Below are 19,362 nucleotides of genomic sequence, written 5' to 3' on the forward strand. Positions count from 1 at the left end.
AAAATTTATCAAAGCAATATTTCTTACTATATTATGTTAAAATAAAATTATATATGCTAAATTTAAAAAAAAAGCCTACCAACAGAGAAAAGCCCAGGACCAGACATATTGTTAATCAGGTTCTATATCAGACCTTCAAAGAAGAACTATCACCAACCCTCTTCAAATTATTCCATAACATAGAAAAGAAGGGAATCCTTCCAAACTTGTGTATAATTCTAGTATCACCCTTATACCAAAACCAGACAAAGACACATCAAAGAATGAAAACTTCAGATCAATATCCCTGATGAACATTGATGAAAAAAATTTTAATAAGATACTGCCAAATTACATACAAAAACATATTTGAAAGATGGTACACCATGATCAAGTGAGGTTCATCCCAGGGATGCAAGATTGGTTCAACATATGGAAATCAATAAATGTAGTTCATCACATCAATAGATTTAAAGACAAGAATCCCATGATTATCTCAATAGATGTGGAAAAAATAATTTGACAATATACAGCATCCATTTATGTCTAAAACACTAGAAAAACTAGGAATAGTAGGAACATACCTCAACACTATAAAAGCTGCATATGCTAAACCCAAGGCCAACATTATTCTAAATGGAGAAAAATTGAAGGCATTCTCGATAAATACTGAAACAAGACAAGGATGCCCTCTTTTACCATTTCTATTCAATATAGTGCTTGAAACTCTAGCCACAGCAGTTAGGCAGAAGAAAAAAATTAAAGGGATATGAATAGGAAAAGAAAGACTCGAACTATCGCTATTTGCCAATGATATGATTCTATATTTATAAGACCAAAAACCTCTACCAGAAAACTTCTAGAACTCATAAATAAATTCAACAAAGTAGCAGGATATTAAATTAACACCCACAAATCAATTTCATTCCTATGTATCAGTGATAAATCAACTGAAAGAGAAATTAGGATAACTGTCCCATTCATAGTAGCCTCAAAAAATATTTAGGAATCAAATCTAACAAAAGAGGTGAAAAAACCTCTATATTGAAAAATACAGAACATTAAAGGTAGAAATTAAAGAAGACCTTAGAAGATGGAAAGATCTCCCATGTTCTTTAATAGGCAGAATTAATAGTCAAAATGGCCACACTACCAAAAGGCACTATACAGATTTAATACAATTCCTATTAAAATTTCAGTGACATTTTTCATAAAAATAGAAAAAGCAGTCAAGAGATTCATTTTGAAAACTAAGAGGCCCAAATAGCCAAAGCAATCCTTAGTGAAAAATGTAAAGCAGGAGGCATCACAATACTAGACCTTAAATTATACTGAAGAGCTATAGTAACAAAAACAGCAAGATATTGGCACCAAAACAGACATGAAGACTAATGTTTCAGAATAGAAGACACATATACAAACTCGCATAAATATAGTTATCTCATACTAGACAAAGGTGGCAAAAACATACATTGGAGAAAAGATAGCCTCTTCAACAAACGGTGCTTGAAAAACCATATATAGCACAATGAAATTGAATACCTCTCACCCTGCACAAAACTCAACTCAAATTGGACCAGGGACCAGAGACTCTGTGCCTACAAAGAGAAAAAGTAGGCCCAACTTTTCATCATGCCAGCTTAGGAGTCGATTTCCTACAACAAGAAATAAAATCAAGAATCAATAAATGGAATGGATACAAACTAAAAAGCTTTTTCAGAGTAAAGGAAATAATCAGGAACATGAAGTGAGAGCCTCCAGAATGGGAGAAAACCTTTGCCACCTACACCTCAGATAAAGCATTAATCTCCAGTATAAACAAAGAACTTTAAAAAATTAACACCAAAGAAACAAATAACCCAATCAATAAAAGAAAATGAACAGGCACTTCATAGAACAAGAAATACAAGTGGTCAACAAATATAAGGAAAAATGTGCAATGCTGCAGTCCGGCTGGGCACAATTCAGGAGCCACTTGTCAAAAGAAATGAAATTTATTTTTAGAACACACACACCAAACCACACAGCTCCTCAGGAAAACCTTCAGAGCCCAACTGCCACCACCGGCTTCCCACAAGCCTCTCAACCTCCCCCACTCCTCCTGCTCTTGAGGCTGATTGGCTGGATCACATGGGCAGAGCCAAAAAAAGTCCCCCAATGAGCAGCTCCATGGTCTGAAAGGGCGGGGAAACAGCCCAATGAGCATCACCGCAGAGGAGCCAATCAGTTGGCAGCTAGAAGTTTGCTGGGGCAGCTGTGAGGCAATCATCAACTGGCAGCTGGAAGTTTGCTGGGGCCCGCTGTGAGGCAATCATCAACTGGCAGCTGGAAGTTTGCTGGGGCCCGCTGTGAGGCAATCATCAACTGGCAGCTGGAAGTTTGCTGGGGCCGCTGTGAGGCAATCATCAACTGGCAGCTGGAAGTTTGCTGGCCGCTGGAAGTTTGCTGAGGCCCCTTCGGCTGTGGCTCTCAACAGTGCAACATCTCTAGCAATTAGAGAAAAGCAAATTAAAACTACACTGAGATGTCATCTCACTCCAATCAACAAGAATACAAGTAACAATTAATGTTGGTGAGGATGTGGGGTAAAAGGTACACTCATACATTGCCAGTGAGACTAACTGCAAATTGGTATAACCACTCTGGAAATTCCTCAGAAAAGGTGGAATGATAACACCATTTGACACAGTTATCTCATTTTTTGGTATATACCCAGAGACTTAAAATCAGCATACTACAGTGATGTGGCCACATCAAGGCTTATAACAGCTCAATTCACAATAGCTGTACTATGGAATCCTTCATAGATGAACAGGTAAAGAAAGTGTAATACACACACACACACACACACACACACTCACACACAAGAATATTACTCATATATAAAGAAGAATGATGATATGCCTTTTGCCAGTAAAGGAATGAAACTGGAGACTATCATGCTAAGTGAAATAAGCCATCACCAAAAAACCAAAAGTCAAATGTTCTCTGTGATATGGAGAAGCTAACACACAATGGGGGGGGTGGGAAGCATAGAAGTTCATTGTATTAGACAAGGGGAATGAATGGAAGAGAGGGGGTATGGAATAGGAAAGATAGTGTGATGAATTGGACATAAATTTCCTGCATTCATATATGAATACATGACAAATGTAACTCCATAACATGTACAACTACAAAAATGGAAGATAACACTCCATGTATGTATAATAGATCAAAATATATTCTACTGTCATGTATATCTAAAAAGAACAAATAAAAATAGTAACCAGTAAAGATTATAATAATGATTATAATAATAAATAGCTATATAATTTTGGCAAACTAGGATGAAAGACAAAGAGATGGACAAATTTCCCAGACCAATGAATGTTTCTAAATGTTTAAATTACTTTGTGCCAAAACTAATTGTTTGCCAATTTCAAAGTCAAATGCCTTCTTATAAAAATCTTACTTTTAACTAAATTCAATATGCTTTTGTAAATGAAAGAGGAAAAAAATATATTAAAACTTGTCAATCCAAGATGTTCTTGGAAGAAAAAAAGGAATAAAGTATAAAAGAAAACATGGTGAAAAGAAAAAAATAGCAAATCTCTTTACACCTGATCTCTTTTAACTTACTATTCATGTCTTCCAGGAGGATGGTGAGGCACTTGCTAAACCAAAAAAAAAAATATAATGTCAAGAACTCATTTTACAAGTCCTCTACACAGAAGTAAGTTTTTTCCCCCAGTAGAATTTTCATTTTAAAATATATTTCTTTATCCTTAATGACACATGTAATGGGTTGATAATATCCTGGATCCTATGAGTAATTCAGAAAACATCAAACACAGACATTTACTTACTCATGTTGGCTAAATAATAAACATTTAAGGGTCTTAAAGAACATCTACATTCGATAGTTAATAAAATAAAAACAAAGGAAATGGAGAGAGACAGACAGACAGACAGATAAACACACTAGAGGAGAGCACAGTGTCATAGAGAATAATGGCATACACTACAGAAAGCTTACAGGAGAATGCAGTGACTCAGGAGCCCATGTGCTAGGCTATGAAATATGTCCATGAACAAAGCAAAGTGAGGTCTCTGTTCTCAAAGGCTCTCATTCTAAAGGGAGGGAAACACATAGATAGAAAGTAAATAGTTACTGCTTTAGAAAGTGATATTTAAAAAAGAAAGGAAAAGTAGAATGCCACAGGTATGGGATAGTGGACTTCAGGCATCTGCAGAAGGTGTGGAGAGGCCTCCTTGAGCAATGGGTTTAAACAGAAACTTGGGAGAGAAAAAGTTGTAAGGATGTTGGGAGAGAGCAACTAAACTGTAGGCAGAGGGAGCATAACACAAAAGCCCCCATTGGAAGTGTTTAAGGTATTGTGGGAGGGCACTAGGCCAGCATGCCTGGAGCCAGGGTCAAGTGCAGGGTGGGTTTGGGGGTGGGGGTAGTGGTAGCAAAAGAATAGGTCAGCAGTTTTTACTGTCTGAGAGTTCTGTTGATCAAAAGTCCAGACATGTCCCAATGGGGTTCACTGTCCTGGACCCTCCAAGTAGGAATGAAAGTGTCTGCTGGGACAATGTCCTCATCTTCCAAGACCATTTGGGCTGTTGGTGGAATTCAGTTTGTTGCAGCTCACAATCTTTGTTTTTTCAACAACAAAGAACATCTGCTACTGTTTTGTCACTTTTTAGGGTTCCTTTGTTTAGGCAGTCCCACTCATGTCATCTACCTTTTGACTAATTCAAATTCAGCTGATTAGGAACCTTAGTCACATGTCCTCAATCCCCTTTGCCACATAAAGTAACATATCATAGGCATACTCTCCCATTGTGTTTACTTGCTGCCACACTAAGAGGGCATGGGGGATTCCATCTGGCATGTACCCCAAGTAGCAGAAATCGGGGCAGGGGGTTGTCATAAAGAATGTCACAGAATGTGATGGTGTTATGAACTACATCAATTGACTATGTGCTTTGCATAAACTGATCTTATTAATTTCCCAGAGCTTATGAAGCTGTTCCTTGGGACAAAATGCTACCACCAAAACTAGATCCAGAAATAACAACAGTAGAGAAAGCGGCTGACCTCATCTCACAGTGTTTTACACTGAAAAGATATGAAAGATTACCAGCAATAACCCAGGTCTGTGAACACTGCTTGAGCATCCTTGAGTTTGTTACTGTTAATGAACTGGACTCCAAAACTTTGGTTCACAATAGTATTTTGGTTAAGAATTACATATGAAGTTGAAAGTTCCTTAATCATGAATGCCATGACTAACTGGAAATATTTTAATATTATCAACTCTGAAAATTTTTATTATGGGATTATTTCTCAAAACTCATTAGCAACAACTTTATTTTTTAAAAAATCGCTATAGAATAAGTAAAAGAATGAAGGAGACAGAAACAAAATATTCCAACAGATAATATATGCTGAGAATAGTTCTGAAAATAGGTTCTAGAATTTCTCTCTGTGCTCTTCAAGGAAGAAGTTATATCTATGAGTTATACATTGCTATATCCTTTCTCTAATTATGTGATAATGATAAAGCATACCAAGCTGTGAGGAGAGATGTCCTCTTTTTTAATTTGTGAATATTAGAGAATTTGCGACATAGATTATATTCATTCCAAAGAGTATTTTTATAAACTGTGAATCTGTTAATGTTCCTCTTCTGATTAAACATGTCTTTTTAAAACTATCAAATTCGTGCTTCTAGACATGACACATGCCCAATATTCCATATTTAGCCATAGATCCCTTTTCTCCCTTCCATAGTGTTCTTTTCCTCTGGCTTTCCCTTCTATCACCCAAGCACTAATCCATAACACATTCCAAATTCTCTCTGTTGAACTTCTTCCTAGTCCCCAAGTCTGCCATGCTCCCCTCTCAGATCTTGTGTTTTGCAGTGTTATTTTGCCTTGGTCCCCTTTCTTTGTTCCAGGCTAAACCCAAAGCATTCTTGAGATCTCAGTCCTCACTTTTGACCTCCCAACTCTGCATTAGATATCTCTGCTTTGTTCTTTCTAATTCCATTGATTTCTCATCCTTTGCTGACATACTTCATTACATAAAGTTTAGTTAAGCAGTTGATTACTTCTCATAATAAAGTTTTTGAATATACAAAATGCATAGGATTGAGAAAGACGTCATTTGTATTGAAATACAGTAAGAAATGTGGATCCTTAAGAGGTTGGTGAACCACAAATTAAGAAGCACACATTATCTGGTAAATTTTCTTCAGATTTTATGGAGAAAAATGATAATAAGACAGAAAAACATAGCTTCAATATAAAAAAAAAATCAAACCTGGGATTTTCACATAGGAATTAAGATCAATTAAAAGACAAACAAAAATTTGTATGGTTCCATCTATTTGTAAGGATCTCTCAATTACTTCAAAATATTTTTATATCATGCAAAAATTGGTTTCATCATTATATTTTTCCTAAGTGCTAAATTATATTAGCATCCAAAATCCCCCCCAGGAAAGATGAGGTTCAGAACTTAGGAGCTAGGCTGGGCTGGAAAGGGGCACTAAGGTGGACCTGAGGGCAGTAACTGGATGAAACTGAAACCAGACTTTTCACAGAGGGTTGGGGCTGAAGGAGGTGGATCTGAGGCAGATTCCAGCTGGGAGAAAACAAGTTAGAAAAGGGAGTCAAAGCGTAGAGTAGAGACAGACCCAGAGTGACTCAGGAATCAAGCCCTGAGTTGCAGAAATGCCTAGAGAGTGCCTTCACAGAGAGCCTGTGCTCCATCCTGATGTGAGAGTGCTAGAAAGGATGCTGGAGCCTATCTGTATCTTTGATGGGATAGTGATTTGTTCATTAACTGTCTCTTATTTGGTTATGATTTTAGATGGTCAGTGGACTCTGGGACAGATTTCAGACAAGATCATTCTTAGCACCAGTCAAACCAGTCAGTTTGTAAGTTTGATCTCCTAAGGTCCTCATTTCAAATTTATAATCATCACACATTTATCATGAATTATCTGATGCCCTAACTCAAGGATTAGAGGGACAGAAGAGGGGCCTATTCTTTGATAAAAGAATGTTCCAGCAACCCTCAGTTCAGCATCTGTGAGACAATATGATATTGGGTTTCTTGTTTATAAACTCAACATAAATTTTATCATGCATATTTATGCCATTTAACATTCTGTCCTGTATTGTGCTTGCCAGACACATAGGTATTGACTGTCTCTAGATTTTTGTTTTCTCTACAGTGTAGTCTTCCACTAAATAGATTTACCACAATTTATTCACCTATCCTTATAATGTAATTTTATTTTTTTATTTTTTATTTTTTTTAGAGAGAATGAGAGAGGAGAGAGAGAGAGAGAGAATTTTTTTAATATTTATTTTTTAGTTCTCGGCGGACACAACATCTTTGTTGGTATGTGGTGCTGAGGATCGAACCCGGGCCGCATGCATGCCAGGCGAGCGCGCTACCGCTTGAGCCACATCCCCAGCCCCTAATGTAATTTTAATTCTAATTTTTATCAGAGTTGGAACAGCATTTACATATTTCATATATACAAATATAAAAATATTTCTAGTTTTTATATATGGAAATTAGGTCATAATTGCTTGCTCAAGCAGTGTATACTTCTTCTGAACCTTCTAGATTTTTCATATTCTTCTTTTTTTGTGGGGGAGGGTATACCAGGAATTGAAATCAGGGGCACTGGACCACTGAGCCACATCCCTAGCTATATTTTGTATTTTATTTAGAGACAGGGTCTTACTGAGTTGCCTAGCACCTCGCATTTTGCTGAGGTTAGCTTTGAACTCTTGATCCTCCTGCCTCAGCCTCCCAAGCTACGAGATTAGAGGCATGGGACACTGTACCCAATGATATTTCATATTCTTAAAATGAATTTTACCAATGTATTCTCTCACTGGTGGTGCTTAAGTTCCCATTACAGCACATTGTGGAAAGTTTTTAGAATTTTCAGATTAAAAATCATTCCGTCTTGGAAGAATGAAATTGTACCTCATTACAGTATCATCCTACACTTACCTGATTACTAATAATCATTTTTGTATGTTTATGAATTAGTTGAATTTTCTCATTTTGAACTTATTTTGCCCCTTTTGCTGTTGGTGTCCTTGTCTTTTACTTACTGATTATAGAAACCTTTATGTTTAATATTCTGTATTAAAATCCTTTGTTAGTAATAGTCACAAAATAACTTCTTCTAGTCTGTGACTTTTCTGTATTAAGGTGTCTGAAGTTTTAAATTTTAATTTATTCCATCAATGTTTTCCTTCAGGTTTCATTGGTGTGGTGGAGTGTTAAATAAACTTTTCCTACTCTGAAACAATAAAAGATAGTCTTTCTTGTCTTAGTTTTTTTTCTAAAATATTTGAAGTTTTGTTTTTCACAATTATCTGTTTAAAACAATTGATATTTGCTCTTGTCTATGATATGAGTTAGGGATTCATTCTCTCAACATGAATAAGCAATTATCCCAGTTTGGTTTACTGAGTAGACATTGTTAAATAGTTTAATGGATGATTTGTAGCCTGATGTTTCCAACTGTTGATGGTGAATCACGACCAACATTTTCAAAAGTTAAATAGAGTAGAAAACATGAGTTTTAAAACAGAACTATGTGCTTTTCAACAAATAATGTAGTCAGTTACAAAGAGTAGCCTGAGGCAGTCATCACAAAAAGAAAAGATGTGCTTTCCAGGAAGATGTCATCCCATCTTTTGCTCTCTGGAGTTTCATATGATTTTCTGCTTTTATGATAATCAATTTGATCATCACCTCAATAGGAGGGTTCCTCTTCCACATTTAATCATACATTTACTGATTCACAATTGATTCCAAAGTGAAATGCAGGAGACTTTGTCCACAGTTAGAAAAATTAATGAGAGTATTTTCATAAATTTCAGTTATTAAAAAAATAATATCAAGAATCACATTTTTTACATCTTTGAATATTGCCCTTTGAAAGGGAATTTTTAGGGAAGGGAAAGGAGGACAACGGGGAGGGGTGGCAAGAGAGGGTAGAAGTGAGGGTGGATACAATCACAAACATTATACGTGAAAATAAACAAATACGGCAACTAAAAAAAATAAAATAAAAATCTACTATAAAGTAACTTTAAAAGGAATTTCTTATCATTAGAAAGAAAGGAATAATGAAATGGAAATATTTAAAACCATAACTAAGGACCACTACAAGATCCACAAATGCAAGTAGGGACAATTTTTGAAAAGAATATTGATTCTCACAAAATAACTTATATCTTATTGATCCATATCTAATGTGCAAGATTTTTTTATAGAGATTATTTACAATGTCATTTTGCCAAGTATGTAAATCACTATGTTAGTCAGCTTTGTGTTGCTATGACCAAAACACTTGACCAGAACAACTTAGAGGAGGAAAAGTTTGGTGCTCATGGTTTCCGATGTTCAGTCCATGATTGGCCATCTCCATTGCTGTGGGTCTGTGTGAGGCCAAACATTAAAGGTGGAGGGATATGGCAGAGAAAAGCTGCTCAACCATGGTAGCCAGAAAAGAGGGAGAGGGAGGGAGGGAGGGAAGCAGAGATGGGGGGTGGAGAGAGAGAGATGTGAATGCACAAGGGATCAACTATAAACCCAGACATGCCCCCAGTAATCAACTCCCTCCAGCCACATCTCACCTGCCTACAGTTACCACCCAATACAGTAGTCCATTCAAATTATTAATCTATCAAAAGGATTAATTCACCATGTTATAACTCTCATAATCTAATCATTTCACCTCAGAATATTTCTGTGTTGTCTCACACATGAGCTTTCAGAGAACAACTCATATCCAAACCTTAACAATTACTCCAGGATACAAATTGAATGATAATGATACTATATAAAAATTGAAACACTCATATATACAGCAAGATGGAAATGTTGAACATTCAAATGTCTTTAATTCAAAACACATGAATTTTGAATACTAATTCTTAATATGTGAATGTTAATTAAATATTTTTACTTCCATCTTTTTATTTCCATATCATGTGTTCAAATAACTCACCCATATTGGGGAATACTATTTCAGTTTATATGAATGTACTGCATTTTTATTTTCATTTTGGTGATATATCAGCTAGCAAATGAAAACTTTTTCTCAGCAATGGCACATCTCAGAACTCCTCAGGGTACTATGCACCTTTAAGCCTTCCTCTATGAAAATTTGCTCCCAAAAATCTACACATAACCTATTTGTGAGTGTCTATTCATAATCTCCAGAACCTAGAAACAACCATGATGTCCTTAAGCAGATGAATAGACACTAGAATATTTCCATACTGTGGAGTACTACTCGGCAGTGAAAAAAGCATTTGCATACAGCACACAGTAGGGACAAATCTTTTTTTATTTGTTTTAATTAGTTACATATGATAGTACAATGATATTGACATATCATACATTTGAATCAGATGGGGTATAATTTCTCACTTTTCTGAGTGTACAGGTTGCAGAATCATATTGGTCATATAGTCATATATATATATATATATATATATATATATATATATATATACAGCAATAAAACACTCTTTGTGTATGACTGTTTTAATTGACCAAAATATATTTAAGATTTGTCCCTATTTTAATAGAGTGATTTATCATATGGTTCCATTTATATGACATTCTGAAAAGATAAAATTACATCTTTAGATTATTTCTAAGATTATAAACTTTTAAAGATCAATTCCTATGAGAGATATCTGAAATTTTTTAATATTAATAAGAGAAATACTATAATCACTCATTAACAATTTCAATAATAAAACTGCTTATATTTTCTTTTTCTAAGTGTGAGTCCAAGTTCTAGAAGTCAATACATTCCTCTCTATACGTAAGTAATGTCTCTCTCTGTTTTAAAGAACATGAAATTTATATCTAAATAGTAGTTGCTTTTAGCTCACTTATGTTTGTACTTCACTTTTTAGAACAACTATGTGTTCTAGCAGATTTATAATGTTTTCCTGGCATAGAGACTGATCAGTGTCAGGAGTGTCATTAAAAGTTTGTTAAAGAATTTGATTAAGTTAAAAATAAAAAGAAATATTTTTTTCTGTTTTTACAAATAGAATATTTTATAAAATCAATATCATGGGTGTTACTAGTAGTATTCTCAAAAAGAAAGAGTCATATAATTCATGGGAAAGGAGAGGCGCTCATTGACACCTAAGTGCAGGAAATGCCACCTCTTATTCTTATGCATGTAAATCTGGCTTTCTGGGAATGGCAAGGAAATACATCATGTGCCTTTTGGGGATCTTCTTTTTTTTTTTTAATTTGAAGAATAACCCAGGAATGGAGTAGATTCAAGATCATGGAAGAGGATCTAAACCTTTAGTCCTTACCTCCCCTACTCATCACTGTCTCCTCTTCTTGCCTATGATAGAATTAATTAGTGTCTCTATAGATGGCCCCAGATCTCCTTGAAACACTCTCCAACTGACAGGACTCACCTCCTGACCTTCTTTCAGCTCCCAGGGGCTCATCATCATTGACAGTTTCCAACCATCTACCCAGACTCCCATTCTGCAGGAAACTTGTTGCCTATGGTAGATACCAACTTCCATCACGCCTCAGTACCCACCCGGTGTCTACAGAAGGGTTTGTCCTAGGACTGCAGAAACCGAAACCCTCACTTCTTTATTCAGAAACATAAAGTTGTTGTTATTGTCCATCAGCCTCAAACTTAAGATCAAACAGCATGGCATCTCTGAAGAAAAAGAAATCTCCATTGGTTGATTTGATCATTTGTATTTTTTAGGAAATTGTTCCATCATTATGTCTTCATTTTTAACATTCTGAGCTTTGGATTGATTTTGGCAAAACAGATTTCTTTTAGAAGTTAGAACCCTGTCCAACTATTCCTCCTAGGTTTCATATGAAGACACATGGATTTTCTTCTCTTTTCACTTTAACAGTGGTCATGTGCAGACTACAAATGCTGATGATGTGGACAACCCTTTTGGAGACACCAGATCTTTAGCCAAGCCTCGGTGCTCTAGAACCCTTTATTCAACCACAAGTCAGTAAGTGCCATTCAGAATTATTTCACTTATTTTATTATTAAGTTTGAGACAATGATGGGCTTTACAAATGAAGGACTAGAAAATGGCCTAGCCTGTTAATGAGCATAATGTATTCATCAGTTTTCCATTCCTATAACAAAATACCTGAAAAAATCAACTCACATGGAGGAAAGATTTATTTATTTTGTTCATGGATTTAGAGGTTTCCCTCCACAGTCACTTAGCTCTTTTGCTTTGAGCCTGTGGTGAGTCAGAACATCATGGTGGAAGCAAGTGATAAAATAGAGTTGCTCACCTCATAATGGCTGAGAAATAAGGAGAGAGAGAGAGAGACAAAGGGACCAGGGGCCTAACATCCCCTTCAAGTGCACACCCCAAATAACCTAACTTCCTCCCACTAGGCCCCACCTTAAAAAGGTTCTAGCACCTCCCAGTGGCATCACAGGCTGCTGATGAAGCCTTTAACATATGGCCTTTGTGTGACATTTAAGAGCCAAACCGTAGCACATACCTTAAAAAGAAAGATACTGCTTCCTGAAAGAAATGTAGCTTATCACAAAGGAGATTAGAGTTCTGAACAAGCCATCTCTGTAACTTCAGTGTCTTTGTCTGACATCTGGGATACAAAATGCCACCAAGCAGGCTGATTATAGGAGGACTGATAATGTTTATAAAAGCACCAGAGACATGCTAATGAATAACAGACCAGTGTAAAAGTTGGTAAAACTGGGTTCTTTTTCAAAAACAACACACCTGAGTTTTTCAGTTCTAGTAAACTACTTCATAGAACATTGGTCTGAGAGTGGTCGTGCAATCCAGAAACCCTGAAAGTGCCTTTGATGCCAGAAGTAAGAAGAAAGATGACAATGAAATGTGACATGCCTCAGTAAAAGATTTGAGGAAAGACCAGACACCATCAAACCAAAGTCTGATATTGGGGACTTTTCACCACAGTCTTTATATACACTTAATGAGATACTCCTTGATATCCAAATAACCCCATCATAATGTTGGGTTATTTGAATAAGTCAAAAATGCACTGAATGTGTCTAACATATTTTGAACATGTTAGCTTTGCAATATGACACACTGTAGAGAGACCCCTGTCCACCTTGATAATCAAGGAGCTGACTGGGCTCACTGAGCACCATCTCAAAAGAGAACTGAACCACATAGCAATAGCCAAAGAATGGATCCAAATTGAAATTCAAAGTATGTTCTCAAAATATGTATCACTTTTGCACATTGTAAAGTAAAAAAATAAAACAGATCATTTTTTAAAAAATTGAGGATTATCTGTATGTGTTACAAATAGGTTTTGTTTATATCTATTATTTATACACACAAACATATGGTTTACCAATGGGAATACTGGAGTTCAGAGAGCTTAAATTAATTATAGTTACCCTTAGGTATGGGGGCAGCGGAATTGGTTCCATGACCCCCAAAAATATCAAAACTTGAGTATTGCTCAAGTCCCTTTTACACAATGGCTTAGTATTTGAACCTGTATACATCCTCCCATATACTTAAATCACCTCAAGATTACTTACTTATAACATCTAATATAATGTACTTGATATGTAAATGATGTTATATTTTATTGTTTAATTATAATGACAAGAAAAAGAAGCTTATACATGTTACAGACAGGTACAATTTTTTAAAACACTTTTGATCTGTGGTTAATTGAATCCATGATACAGAACTTGTGGATACCGAAGATGTATTGTTCTCACAAGAATGGTTCAAAATTTAAGTCCTATTTTCTTTTTGTTATGCCACAGCGTTGCCAAATATCAGAGACACTCTACTATCCGTTTCTATAATGGTTGACAAATCTTGTTGAAGATTTCACGCAAGGCCATCGCATGAATTACAATGGTTTGCTTTTGGCTTTGTTTCGGCTTTTTCCCAGTTCTGGGAATTGAACCCAGGGCCTTGTGCATGCTATGCAAGTGCTCTACCATTGAACTACATCCCAAGTCCTAGTATTTTAAATGATAATAAATGTTTGTTTCTTTAAAACATCAGTCGTACCCATAAGACAACCTAGTTAAATTTCACATTTTCTAGCCTTCAGACATATTCTGCTTTTTAAATGTAATGTGCTCTATTATAATTTTGAATTTTTATGTAATCTATTTTATCTACTTCTTTGACTACTACATTAAACTATGAAATGTGGCTCAAAACTCTTTGGTTTCAAATATAGCTACGTAAAATATCTCATCAAAGAATTTAATAATGTCTACCTAACACTGGGGGTATAGCCCAGGGATAGAGTGTTTGTTTATCATGTGAAAATCTCTGGGTTCCATCCCTCTCACTGCAGAAAATAACAATAATAATGATAATAATAGTGTCTACCTAAATTACTAGTAATAACATCGAAAAATGAGTTTCTAAAGTATTTCAAGTACAATGCCAAGGGTTATGATATATAAAAATAAAAAGGCAAAGGATTTACTCATAAGGAGCTGAACATATTGTGGGATAGATTAGCTGTATACACAAATAATTATAAAGCAGAATAAAATAAATCTCACAAAAATTAAACTTTAGAATCGTATTCTTTGGGGTAATCCTTCCAAGAGAGGGTGAATTTTAAATATTCAATGTAAAAACATACAATTTTACTTAAAAATTTGGGATTATGTTATTCTACTTTATTTTGCTGTAAATTTCTTTTTTCTTTTCTTTTCTTTTTTTTTTTTTTTTAGGCAGTGAAATTATAAGTAGATCATGTAAATTGGGCATTAACTGTAATTCTCAGATTTGGGCACTAGATGGCCTCCAAGGTTGCAAAGTTTCTTCCTTTGATTAGTTTTCCATTTTTAAGATTCTCTTAACATTTTGACACAAAGAAATGCCTTCTATTTTATTATAAAATATTTATATATACAAAATGATAGTATTATGTGTAACTTATAAAATAACACAAAAATGCCTGTATATTCTTCATGTAACTTAATAGATTTTTGTTGAAATCTTTTAAACTACCATGTGCCCCTTCCGGCCTCATCATCCCATTTCCCCTTCCCTACCTCGGAGGTCAACCCTGTTAGACTTTGTGATCATTCTTGTCTTTCTTTGCTATATAGTTTTACTACCTGTATTTGAATCTTTAAGCAAAATATTATATTGCTTCCACAATATCTCCTTGAACTATGAAACAAAATGCCGAACATATTAAATATGATGGGATTTACATAATGTCCCAAACCCAGAAGCACATAAACTTACTTTGTGCTAAATAGGGAATGGAAAAAAATCCTATTAAAATGCAAATATGACTCTTCCTGAATTTTCTCATCTATAGTTTGTTGCAGAGAAATATCTTTATGTTATTCTTTAGGGTCTTCTGCATGATCAATGGAACTTAATCATGGCTGGTAAGCCATACTGAGAATGTTCTCACACCTTAGATGGAAGCAATATTTCAGGCAAGGATTAAGGCCACCTGACTTGACTGAATGCTTCCATCCTTGGAATCACTGATTTCCCTACAGGATGAAAGTTTTTAAAATTTCTCTCATTAGTTGATTTTCTTTTTTGGTCCCTGAATCATCTGACATGTCCAGCATTTTTTGGTGTTGGTAGGAATGGTACTAAAATTTTTTAAATAGTTTGTTTTTATTGTAGAATTGAATCTGATCATTATAGAAAAAGATATATAATATAAATGACAATTACAATATAAACAAGCTTACCCAATAAAATAACAATTGTTAACATTTTGACATCTATCACTTGACATCTATCACATGCAATTTTTGCCTTGCTTTTGTATATTTATATTGCTATGATCATAACATTTTTGACACCTTATCATTTCAACATGATCATAGGCAAACCCTTTCATGAATTCACCATAATTTCTATTTGTGCAAATTTACTAAAATTGACTAGTTCATTTAGGTTATATATGTAAATTGTCTCCATTTTGGCTATGAAAAATCATTCTTTCAGACACTTTCTACATAAATCTTTTGTACTTCAAAATTATTTACTTAGGGAGACTCTTGAAGTAGATTCTGGGATCCAAATATACAAACAAGCTTATTGCTAAATCATTTTCTGGAGGTATCATATATATATTTACAGTGGAATCACATTTAACACTCAATATTTATCCTCATTTTTAATATTAGCATGGATACTCATCAAACATCTTTTTATCTTCCCAATGTGTTCATGTTAAAAATAATTCAAGTATTTTTGAAGTGTTAAAAGTAAAATACCTTTTCTACTTACAATCCCAATATTAAATGTTTGATGTTTTTTGTTTTTTGAAATCCCTACAAATGTCTATAACATATATTTACATGTGCATTATGTGTGTGTGCATTTTGGGGTGTTTATATGTGTGAGACTGAAATACGCACTGGATACTTTTCACATGTTTAAATCATCTTAATGGCTGCATGGTGTCCCACTACAAGATGGTATCAATTTTACATAGGCCAAATTCTGACTACAGTATTTTTTGTTGTAAACAATATAATACAGCAAAATTACTTCTTCACATATCTTTTCACTAAAAAATGCATGCATTCCTGTAGATCACATCCCTAAAAATGGAATTACTACACAAATTTTCTCATTAAAATTTTAAAATTTTCTTATTTGGTAGACATGCTTATTACTAAAAATCATTTAGAATTAGAAAACTCAAAACATTAATACAGTTTCCCATGCAGTTCCTCTTGTTTTTTTTTTTTTTTTTTTTCTTTTCCTTTCTTTTCTTTACTGGGGATTAAACCCAGGGTTTGGTGCATGCTAGGCCAAGTATACTACTACTGAGCTACAACCCTATCCCTGCAGTTTCTCTTATAATTTGAGTCTAGTTGAGGAACTATGATAATCCAAAATATCCACTGGGTTTAAGAAGAATTATTAAAACTCAGGATACTAAACAGTTTTTCCATTTCTTCAAGTAGTAAATATTGTTTACTGGATTTGAATAATGTTCAGGAATTTTTTTATTGATGTAAATTCACCCCCATTTTTCATCTATATGTTAAGCAGAAAAGTTGAGATAAGGATTGTCTTGATTTTTAAATCTGGCTTTTTTCTCTTTATCTTTAATTCAAGAGCCGTAGTCTGTAAGAGTTCAATAAATCAGGTTTAAGAAAAGTTCAGTACCTTTTAGTGATTATTTTAGTTTCCTGTAGTTTCTGTGCTTTGCAATCAGCATTTCTCAGTACAAGGCACATAATACCTAAATGATGTGGTACAGGTCTATGCACAGTCAGGATCCAGAAGCATTTTGTTCTGGCTTTTTCCTAGGAAAATGGAAAGATCACCTGAAAGTGCCCTTTCTTTTGTAAGGACTCTAAATACTGCAACCACGTGGGATCTTGAATAGAGACAGCTCACCTTGTTTTTCCAATGAAGAGAGGTTTGGCATAGGCAAGGCCCAGGCCCAGGTGACAGAGACAATTGAAGAGAGCCCGGGGTGAGGAGGGAGGGGCACTGGCCTTCTAATCCCAAATCAGAGCATGCAGTCACCATTCCTTCATTTTTTCGAACTAGGCAGTGGCCTCCACTGTATCTTCCTCCACTAAATTGTCATCCTTTATCTCAGAACATCACTCCATTTCCTATTCAGTGTGCTTTCTGTAAGGAATCATTTGAAAAGAGAGGAGTTGACCAAAATGGATTCCCAACAAGCCCGTGGCAAAGGTCTAAGAGGCAAAATGAGAGGCTTCCCTGCCAGTCACTGGGCTGCATTGCAGTGTTAAAAAAAGAAACACACCACAACCCAGATTAAAGAATAACTATGAATAGTTCCTTGCCTTAGCCTGACACTTCTGCCTTTTCAGAGTACTTTCACATCTACTCTCATTTGTTTTTCAAAATAGTATGATGAGACCAGAGTTTCAGGAACCAATTCTATCCCCATTTTGCAGATGAGGAGGCTGAGGTCAGAGCAAATAATATAAAGAGCCCCAAGTCACTCATTTCATAAGCAGTAAAGAGAAGTCCAGAAAACAGGCCTTCTAATCCCCAGGGCAAACACTTGCTCTTAACCTACATCAAGCAAGCCTTTTGCCTCTGGCAAGGAACTGGCTTCTTAACTAAAACATAAAAGCTTTGTGCTATATTATTTCTACATCCCCCTCTAAATGCGAGATGGGAAGAGTCTAAGTCCCCAGGGGAAAAATATAACCACTAGATGATAATAATAACAATTAAATTGTAACTTCTGAACTATATAACCTGGGGCCATAATGTCTCAGGACATTCAGAGAAACACAGTCTCATGAGCAAAAGTCATCAAAGTGATTCTAGTTTTATTTACATTTCTCATTGATCAATAACATCAGACAAATTACAACTCACAATAGACCTCCTGTCTTTTCTTCTCCAGCTGCACAACCCTCAGTGTTCTCTGTAGCCTCCTCCTCCTTTCAGTCCTCTGGACTCCTGGACCTTTTCTCTTTCTCCCTTCACCTCTCATCTTTACGGCCCTGCTTCATTCCCTCCATATTTGCAGCTCCTTTTGCATTGAATCTGCACCACTGTGGACTGGGCACTATGCCTGAACCTTACCTGCATCACATTGACCCCAGAACACCTTCACAGGAAGTATAGTTACTATAACTATTGGTGGGTTATAGATGAAGATAGCTACTTCAGAAAGTTCAGTCAGCTAGTCAAGGGTAGCCCTGAAGTTAAATGGGTCTGTCTCATGCATCCCCCTCATACTTTGCATCTCTGATCTACTTGGGTTCTTTAAACATCTAGATGTGCACTTAAAAAAAAAAGTACTTATGAGGATTGGGAATGCATCTCAGCAGTAGAGTACTTAGCTAGCATGCACAAGGTCCTGGGTTCAATCTCCAGTACTGTAAGAAAAACAAGTTATAAAATGTACTCATGAACTTGTGGAAGCTATCAGGAGCCATGTCTGCTTTTGACTTCTACCTGGAACTGTGCCTGATAGAGAATAGTTTCAAATAAGAGGTTGTCACATATTCTTGAACTTGCATTTACACCCACAGGCTGAATAACGCAGTCTATTTTGACCTAACAAAGCTTTCCTTGGCTAGGCTGGGAGAATGCCAAAAGTCCTTTCCAAGTAGTCCAATTGCATCATTTCTAAAGCCCAGGCATTTTGGGTTGAGGTCCATTCTGCCACTTGCCAGTTTGGTGACTTAGACTTTCTTTGTCTCAGACTTTCATGTAAAAAAAATGTGCTAATAATAATAATTCTCACAGGTTTATTGTGAGAATTAAATAATCAATTTATATAAAACATTTTTAAAAGAGAATTTAGTACACAATGATTATTAGTTATGTCTCTAATACATA

The 19,362-nt window shown here is 35.3% G+C and overlaps 1 pseudogene across 1 annotated transcript in view; it reads left to right on the plus strand.

The window, feature by feature from the left end:
- The window catches only part of LOC308643416 (protein SPMIP7-like), a 69,257-nt pseudogene that overhangs the window by 36,783 nt on the left and 13,112 nt on the right, over positions 1–19,362 (plus strand). The window contains exons 3-7 of the transcript in view: positions 3,617–3,694; positions 4,984–5,122; positions 6,845–6,912; positions 10,809–10,850; positions 11,935–12,042. The product of the transcript in view is annotated as a protein SPMIP7-like (transcript). The remainder of the gene's footprint in view (positions 1–3,616; positions 3,695–4,983; positions 5,123–6,844; positions 6,913–10,808; positions 10,851–11,934; positions 12,043–19,362) is intronic.

The sequence above is a fragment of the Spermophilus citellus genome (genome assembly GCF_964194105.1).
Source record: "Spermophilus citellus genome assembly, chromosome: 3".
In the NCBI taxonomy this organism is placed as follows: Eukaryota; Metazoa; Chordata; class Mammalia; order Rodentia; family Sciuridae; genus Spermophilus; species Spermophilus citellus.